This window comes from Sapajus apella, unplaced genomic scaffold (assembly GCF_009761245.1).
Source record: "Sapajus apella isolate SASKATOON/1434 unplaced genomic scaffold, GSC_monkey_1.0 scaffold350, whole genome shotgun sequence".
Classification (NCBI taxonomy): Eukaryota; Metazoa; Chordata; class Mammalia; order Primates; family Cebidae; genus Sapajus; species Sapajus apella.
In genome coordinates this window covers 75046-84745 of record NW_022437290.1, presented here as the reverse complement: position 1 = coordinate 84745, position 9700 = coordinate 75046, and the positions used below count along the sequence as shown (strand labels likewise).

At 41.4% G+C, this 9700-nt stretch overlaps 1 pseudogene; it reads left to right on the top strand.

The window, feature by feature from the left end:
- The first annotated feature begins 3440 nt into the window (after positions 1–3440).
- LOC116545729 lies at positions 3441–6729 on the top strand (annotated as a pseudogene).
- The last annotated feature ends 2971 nt before the right edge of the window (positions 6730–9700 follow it).

Here is a 9700-nt window from a genome sequence, read left to right as displayed (position 1 = left end):
CTCTGGGGCGCCTTCCTAGCACCCAGCATCCACTGGCGCTCTGGGGCCATGGCCTGTCTGTGTATTCTGCCGGCTTTGCGCCTTCATCCTCTTCCAGGGCCGTGGCAGCCGTGATGCCAGCGTCCTGGGCGGGTCTGACAGGCGGCTGGCAGGCACCAAGATCACAACGCAGAACATCCACGACCACTTGGTTCCTACCTGGATAAAGTGCGGGCTCTGGAGGAGGCCAGTGTCGAGCTGAAGGTGAAGATCTGCGACTCGGATGAGAAGCAGGGGCCCGACCCCCTTGTAATTACAGCCACTGCTTCAAGGCCATCGAAGACCTGCGGGACAAGATTCTTGGTGTCACCATTGAGAACTCCAGGATTGTCTTGCAGATTGACAATGTCCGCCTGGCTACAGATGACTTCTGAACCCAGTCTGAGACGGAGCAGGCTCTGCGAAGGGGCGTGGAGGCAGATTTCGAGGCCTGCGCGGGGCGCTGCATGAGCAGACCCGGCCGGGGCTGACCTGGAGATGCACATCCAAGGCCTGCAGGAGGGGCTGGCCTACCTGGAGAAGAGCCACAACGAGGAAATCAGTGCCGTGGGTGGCCAGGTCAATGGGGAGGTGGATCCTGCTCCAGGCAGCGGTCTTGCCATGATCCTGGGCGACACGTGAGGCCAGTCATGGCTGAGCAGACGCGGAAGATGCTGAAGCCTGGTCACCAGCCAGGCTGAGGAGCTGAGTCGGGAGGTCGCTGGCCACACGGAGCAGCTCCAGATGAGCAAGTTCGAGTCACCGACCGGCGGCGCACCCTCTGCAGTCGCGGCTCTGCACGAAAGCCGCATTGGAAGGCGCGCTGTGGGAACGGAGGCCTGCGTTGAGGCCCGGCTGGTGCGGATCCAGGCTCTGAGCAGCGGTGCCGAAGTCCAGCTGGGCGATGTGCATGCTGACCGCCAGAGGCCTGAGCAGGAGATCACTACCGACCGCATCCTGCCCGAGCGCCAGAAAGATCCCTACGGGAACCTGCCCTCCTGCAAGGCCCGCTGAGTGGCAGGCTCCTGGGCTTCTGCCCTCCTTCAGAGGGAAGACCCTGGGTAGGGAATGGGAAGGGAGGGACCCTTACCCCTGGCCCTTATTCTGACCTGCCAATAAAGTTTTATGGCCCAAGGGGGTGGGGGGAAGAATGCAATTAATTTCCAAACCAGTTGTTCTCACACCAGTTTTCTCTGGCAGAAGCTGGGGTGGGGTGACTGGGTCTGTGGATATTTCACACTTGGAGTTACACATTTTTGAAGTATGTGGAATCTGTTCTCTTTGCTATGTATTTAGGCTTTAACGATGGTAAAACGAGACCACCAGAGTACTACACACCTGGGCTATACTATTTTGACTTGTAATGGGGTTTCATGAGGTGGTTTGGCTTTGAATGTTACCAGCTAGCCATAACCTCTTTCTTTCTTTCTCTTTTTCTCTTTCTTCATTGTAAATTCCACAAAGGAAACAGTGCTGTTCATTGCTGTATTCCCAGTGCCTAGAACGGTACCTGGTATGCACTACTTACAGGTGTTTGATAAATATTCAGTTAATGATGAAAGGGTACATGTTATATATATATTTATTTATATATCTGTATTTTATGTATGCTTGTATAAATGTCAATGTATTTATAATTTATATACATATGTATATATACATTTCTAAATTTCTAAGACATAACTCTTGAGTTGAATCTCACAAAAAATGAGAAGATATTTTCCAAGCAGACTGTGGCAGACACTGGTCACTGGCTACACTACCCACAGTATCCCTCTCTCTAGGCACTGTTTGGGCAATGAGACATAAGCAGAAAACTGCTGGGTAGGGCTTACGGGAAACATTTGCTGTCTTAAAAAGAAGAGTTCTAGTGGGCATACCACTGTTCTTACTTCATGGAAAATAGATGTGATAATATTTCAATGACCCTCTTGAGACAGCAAAGTAGTAACAAGCAGGAGAATGAAGGTCTGCATGTGAAGGAAGTCTGAAAGATAGAATGGGACTTGGTCCTCATCAGCATTATTGGGCAATTCTATCAACCTTGGAATACCAACCTGTGGACTTTCCTATTTGTTTAAGCAACTGCTAGTTGTTTTTCTGTTATTTATTGCCAGAGGGATTCCAGCTAATACACAGACAGATGCAAAATATTTTCAAGTTAACTCAGTTGTGGTAAAAGACATGGGGTTATGAAACCACATAGGATGTTAAGCAATCTGCGAGTACATAGAGAGGTCAGCTTGACTGGGGCTTAGGGATGAGGCTACAGAGAGAGAGTCATAGTCCTGGGTGCCATTTGGAAGAATCTGGATTCCGTTCTGCAGGCAGTTGTATAGATAATGAAGTGAGTTAGGCATGAGAGAAATATGAGCCCTCTGGCATGAGTATGACACACACATTGGAGAAGGGCAATATAGTTGGCAAGAAGACCATTCAGGGGGTTAATTTAATGTTCAGGTGAAAGAAAACGGAAGCAAGATTACAACAGTGGAAAGAGTGAGAAAAATATAGATTTGAAGTGTACATGATGTGACTTAATTACTACTTTAATATGTATGGGCAGTTGTGTTACTGCAAATTATCGCATCTGAAGCACCATTGATGTAAAGGACACAATTTTCTAATGAAGTATTTAAAGAAAAAATTTCCACCTGATTAATGATTAATTAGATGTGTTTCCAATTATGAAACACTACTGATCACAAAACTATCTTAATTTCAGGGATGTGAAAAGATGTGCCTCTTTGAATCAATGAAAGCTGGTATAGCTAAACTAATATTTATAGATACTGTATGCCAGGCATTGTGACAGGCACTTTACTTATTTCACTTAGTGCACTCCAAACTTTATGAAAAAGGTGTATTTTTTTTTTCCATTTTAGAGATAAGTAAAAGATGATTGTAGATTTTCTACTAGGGCAAGTACTGGATGGTCTTGCTAATAGCAGATAGGAAAGTAGGAGATAGAGTCTTAAACATACTGAATTTGAGATTCTTTTGAGATATCCAGTGAAGCTATTCAGTAGGGAGCTGGGCACAGAGTTCGGAAGTTAAAGAAAAAATTGATTAATTGGGTTCAGTCAATATTTAAGGGCTGTCAATGAACCAGGCTCTGAATTAGGTACTGGGGATGGTGTGGCAAGTAAAATAGTCAAGTGGAGAAGATGGATATTATTTAGTCAGTTTGCAAGTATTTTAATGCATGTTTTGTATCAGATACGGTTCTGTGATTAACAAAAACCATACGTTCCTGCCACTGGGAATTTTACATTCCTGTGGAAAAATACAGATCAAAGTATATAAACAAATAAGTAAAGTAATTCTATGTGATGATAAATGACATGAAAGAAAAAATGTTTCTTCTCTCTCCTGAGCATCCAGTATAGATTGCATGTTTAGGGAAGACCTCTCTTACGATAATGGCATTTAAGCTGGGAATTTATCCTTGCAAAAAGGGAGAGGGCACAATCCGCTGCATTACAGGAAGAGAGAAGCATGTGCTAAACTCCCCAGACAGAAATAAAGTATTCAAGATTAGAAAAAGAGCCAATGTGCAGACACATCATCACCAAAGAGGGGAACGGTGTGAGGCAGGAGAATCACAGTGAAAGTAGCAAGCTGGGAGTTATCCACACATGCTATTAAAAGTTGTAGAAATGACTGAAGAATATGTAGGGTGCAAGGAACAGGCAGCATAGATAGAAATCTAGAGGAATTTCAACATTTAGAGGTCTAATAAAGAAGATATCCAAAAACGGATCTGTGAAGGAGGAGCCTTGAAAGAAAAACAAAAAAAGTGCTTTTTTGCAGAAATCAAAGGTAGAGATTGTGCTAGGAAGTATAGATTGTTGGGTTTAATGCTGCTGGCAAGAACCCTGCCCCCAATATCAACCTTGGTAGAATTGGAACAAAGTCTGTAGAACTCTTTCTTCCCTAGTTAGACTTTGCCTGTCTTGGTCTCAGTAACTATCACTGCAGAATTACATAAGGGACGACAGAGTTCATGGTTTTTGGAGAAGAACGCCATTTCCAATCTCTCCATCATTCCCCACCTCAACGGCCTGACTCCAGTCTCAAGATGGAAGCTATAATCCAGACCTCTTAAGAGAACGTCAAACCAATGCCTACACACCTCTACATCTCGATTTACTTCGGTTGCTACAAGAAAAAGGCACCCAGGTGTCTTTCTTTCTTTCTTTTAAAAATTTTATTGTGGTAAGAACATTTAACGTGAGACCTCCGTTTTAACAAATCTCAAGCGTATGATACATTATTGTTGACTGGTAACTGCAACGTCGTAGAGCAGATCTCCAGAGCTTACTTACCTCGCTTCACTGAAATGTCATGCCCATTGATTACTAACTCCCCATTCCTCTTCCGTTTAGCCCCTGACGACCACCATTTTACTCTTTCATTCAATGAATTTGGCTGTTTTAGATAAATCATGTAAGTGCAATCACGCAGTATTTGTCTTTCTGTGCCTTATTTCACTTAGCATAATGTCTTCAAGATTCATTAATTTTGTCGCATACGGCAGCATTTCCTTTTTTAAATTAATTTTTTATTGCATTTTAGGTTTTGGGGTACGTGTGAAGAACATGCAAGATTGTTGCATAGGTACACACATGGCAACGTGATTTGCTGCCTTCCTCCCCTTCACCTATATCTGGCATTTCTCCCATTGCTATCTCTCCCCAACTCCCCACTGCCCACTATCCCTCCTCTATTTCCCCCCAACTGACCCCACTGTGTGATGCTCCCCTCCCTGTGTCCATGTGTTCTCATTATTCAACACCCACCTATGAGTGAGAACATGCGGTGTTTGATTTTCTGCTCTTGTGTCAGTTTGCTGGGAATGATAGTTTCCAGGTTCAGCCATGTCCCTACAAAGGACACGAACTCATCGTTTTTGCTGGCTGCCTAATATTCCATGGTGTCTATGTGCCACATTTTCCCTGTCCAGTCTATCATCGATGGGCATTTGGGTTGGTTCCAGGTCTTTGCTATTGTAAACAGTGCTGCAATGAACATTCGTGTGCATGTGTCCTTATAGTAGAAGGATTTATAATCCTTTGGATAGAATTTCGCCCCTCGGTGTTAGAAATGCAACTATTGGGGTCTTCAAAGGCTGTGCAGCTGGGGGCGGAGGCAGCTGAGGAGGTCCTAGCCATGTAACCAAGCTGCCATCGCTCCTCCCTTCCTCTCTCCTGCCTCTCCTGTCCGGAAAATAACTTTTTTACTCTAAAGAAAGAAAAAAGTATCAGTCCGCCTCTGACTTCCTCTCTTCCACTCAGTCCTCCGCTCTGTGAAGAAGCCCAGGGGGCTGCTCAGCGGCTGGGGCGGTGCCACTGAGCCCAGGCCTTCCCGGCCGCCCGGCCTCCGCCTCCTTGCATCCCTGCATCCCTGCTACCCAGAGCCGCCCCCAGGGTAGGCGAGGTCGTCGCCACCGTGTCCTTCATCTCCAAGTTTCTCCGCTCGGGAACCAGCACCAGCTGCAGACCTTCAGCCAGAGCCTGCAAGAACTGCTGGCAGAACATTACAAACTTCACTGATTCCCAGAAAAGTCATGCAAAAGATCAGGTTACCTTTGTTTTTGCATCCACCATAAAGTGGATCTTCTGGACAGGCAGCACAGCGGATTGGACTGAGCAGTCAGGAGCTGCTCAAGCCTCTCCCAAGTGAACTCACACTCTGGGTTGGACTCACTCACCTCACCGTGTGAGCTGTCTGTCCTACAGAACTGGAGAGGGTGGCTCCATCTGTGTGCTGTATGAAAGCCCCATCAGCAGGAGATGGCACTCAAAGCAGCACGGACATGCGAATGGTAGACAGCTGAAGAAGCTGTAAGGACGAATTTCTCTTGAGCAGAGCAAGCTCTTCCAAAAACTACAATATGATGACTGTATCAGGTTAAGATATAGTCTGTGGATGGATCATCTTACAATGAATATATGAATAAATTTGATTTTTGCTTTGGGTGGGCTCCTCTTGGAATGGATTATGGAATTTAAACCATGTCACAGCTGTGAAGATCTGGCACAAGATAGAGTGGTAAAAAATTTTAAAAAGTGACAGGGCCATAGTTTGTACAGTACCTTTCAGTAATTTAATAGTCTGTGAGTCCAAGTAAATAATCATTTTATTTGCTAGGGAGTGAAGTCCCAGGGTGGTTTCAGCTTTTCCCAGACATACCTAAATTTTTATATCAATTCCTTTAAAGAAAATCTGTATGTCAAAGAGCCTTTCTCTGCAGTAGATCCCACGGAGGAATCTGCACTACCACACTTGAAAATTACTGTTAACCTTTCGGGCAGCTCAACAGGGGAGTTCAACTTTTTAAACATGGCAGTACTGGAAATTTTACAAGAAGACTTTTACTTAGCAAATATGTCTAAATGTACATAAAGACAAGCTAGCAAACATGATCTTGGAAGACAGTCAGACCTTGTATTGTGTTTTTGACCTTGAAAGTAGCAAGTGACCAGAATCTGCCATGGCAACAGGTTTTTAAAAAGTTTCTTAAAAAGACTGTCTCAACTCTGGTGTTAGCAGCAGCCAGCGCTCTGTATGTTTGCTAGCTTGTAGTTTTCTTAGACTGAGTAAACTTCTATTTTAGAAAGTGGAGGTTTGGTTTGTAACTTTCCTGGGTAAAAGTATTTTCATCTATTTTATGAACTTTGTTAATCATCTTTTATTTGGTAAATTATGAATGGGTATAAATTTGTACGGTTCATGTATATTGATTGTGGCAAAGTTGTACAGATTTCTGTATTTTGGATGAGAAATTTTCCTTTTATTTGGCATCAAAAAGGCAGTGTTCCATTGTGCCTGTGCGTGTGCATATATGTGTGTGTATATACGTATGCATGTATATACACACATGCGTATACATATATACAAATATACATGAATATATACACCATGTTTCCATAGCAGTTGCACCATTTTGCATTAACACCAACAGTGTGCAAAGATTCCAGTTCTTGCACATCTTTGCCAACACTTGTTGTCTTTTATTTGATAATAGGCATCCTGACATGTGCGAAGTGATGTCTCATTGTGGTTTTGGTTTGCATTTCCCTGGTTAGAGGCATTGAGCATTTTTTCCTTATATTTATAGGCTATTTGTATGTTTTCTTTTGAGAGATGTCTACTCACATCCTTGCCCATTTTAAAGTCATGTCATTAATTTTTTTGCTATTGAGTTGAATTGTAGGAGTTGCTTATATGTTTTGGATAGCAACCCCTTGTCGGATACATGGTTTGCAAATATTTTCTATCGTTCTGTATGTTGTCTTTTCACTCTGTTGATTATTCCACTGGTTTGCAAAAGCTTTCTAGTTTGACATCGTTCAACTTGTTTATTTTTGTTTTTGTTGTCTGTGATTTTGGTGTCATAGCCAAGAAATCATTGTGAAGACCAAGGTCATAAAGCATTTCTTTAATTTTTTTCTTTTATCAGTTTTACAGTATCAGGCCTCAGTTTTATGTCTTTAATTCACTTTGGTTAATTTTTGGGTAAGGTGTAAGATAAACATCCAATGTTACTGTTTTGCTTATGGATATGCAGTTTTCTCAACACTATTTGTTGAAGAGACTATCCTTTCCCATAATGTATTCTTGGTACCCTTGCCAAAGACCAGTTGACCTTTTATGTATGAGTTTATTCCTGGGATCTCTATTCTATGTCATTGGTCTATATCTTTCTTTATGCCAGGACCACACTGTTTTGATTACTGTAGTTTTATACTAAGTTTTGAAATTAGGAAGCGTGAGTCCTCTGGCTTTCTTCTTTTTTCTCAAGACTGATTTTGTTATTTGTGGTCTTCTGTCATTCCCCATAAATTTTAGAATTGCCTTTTCTATTTTTGTAAACAATACCAATGTGGTTTTCATAGGGGTTCCATTGAATCTGTAGATTGCTTTCAATATTTTGGCTATTTTAACAAGAGTAAGTCTTCTAATCAATGAACATGGTATATATTTTTATTTAATTGTGTCTTAATTTTTTTCATTAATGTTTTGTTGTTTCCAGATACAAGTATTTCACTTCCTTGGAAAAGTTTTTCCTTAAATATTTAATTCTTTTTGTGTTGTTGTAAATGGGATTGTTGTCTTGATTTCCTTTTCAGAGTTTATTGCTGGTGTATAGAAATGCCACTGATTTTTGTATGCTAATTTTGTAGCTTGCAATCTTACTGAATTTGTGTATTAGTTTTAACAGTTTTTTAAAATGGAGTCTTCAGGATTTTTAATATGTAAGATAATGGCATCAGCAAACAGAAAAAGTTTATTTATTTCTTTCTGATTTAGTTGCCTTTAATTTATTTTTCTTATCTAACAGTTCTGGCTAGGTCTTCCAGTACTATGTTGAATAAAAGTGGCAAGAAGAGTGAGCATCATTGCTTTGCTCCTGTTCTTTTTTTTTTTAAGACAGAGTCTCCCTCGGTGACCAGGCACAAGGCTGGAGTGCAGTGGCATGACCTCGGCTCGCTGCAACCTCCGCCCCCTGGGTTCAAGCAATTCTCCTGCCTCAGCCTCCTGAGTAGCTGGGACTACAGGCGCATGCCACCATGCCCAGATAATTTTTTGTATTTTTTTTTTTTTTAGTAGAGACGGGGTTTCACCATGTTGGCCAGGATGGTCTCGATTTCTTGACCTCGTGATCCTCCGGCCTCGGCCTCCCAAAGTGCTGGGGTTACAGGCTGAGCCACCGCGCCTGGTTGCTCCTGTTCTTAAAGGAAAAGCTTTCAACTTTTCTCTGTTGAGTCTGATATTATCTAGGCCTTTCATATACGGGCTGTATTAAGTTAAGATCCTCTCCTTCTACTTCTGGTTTCCTGAGTGTTTTTAACACAAAAGAATGTTGAATTTTGTCAAATGCTTTTTCTGCATGCATTTATATATTTTTTTCCCTTTATTCTGTTATTGTGGTACAAATTTATGTATATTTAACCATCCTTGAATCCCAGGAATAAATACCACTTGGTCATGGTGTATGATCCTTTAATGTGCTGTGGGATTCTAGTTTCTAATATTTTTTGAAGATTTTTGCCCCTATATTCATCATAGATATTGGCCTGTCATTTTTTCTTTTCTTGCAGAGCCCTTGGCTGGCTTTCTTTGGTAGCAGAGTGCTACTGGCATTATAAAATGAGTTTGGAAGTTTTCCCTCACTTTTTGGAAATATTTGAGACAGATTGGCCCTTTTAAAAAAAAATGTGTAGTAGAATCTACTTGTGAAGCTATCTGATCCTGGGTTTTTATTTGTTAAAAGCATTTTTATTATTCATTCAATCTTCATGCTAACGATAGGTCTGTTCAGACTTTCTTTATTGTTATTCTTGGCATAGTTTATGTGTTTAGGAATTTACACATTTCTTCTACGTTATTTGATTAGTTGACATATTTGTTCACTTATGATCCTTTTTATTTCTAAAAGAGTAGTTATAATGTCACTTCTTTCATTTCTTTCTTTTTTTTTTTTAGTCTAGATAAGGATTTGTCAATTATTTTTTCAAAAAGTCTACTTAGGATCTTTGATTTTTTTTGTATTTATTTTTTGTCTTATTTTTGTTATTTCCTTCTCTGCTAATTTTGAACTTTGTTTTTTTCTTTTTCTAGCCTCTTGAAGTATACATTTGGGTTGATTATTTGAGATCTTTGTTCTTTGCTAATG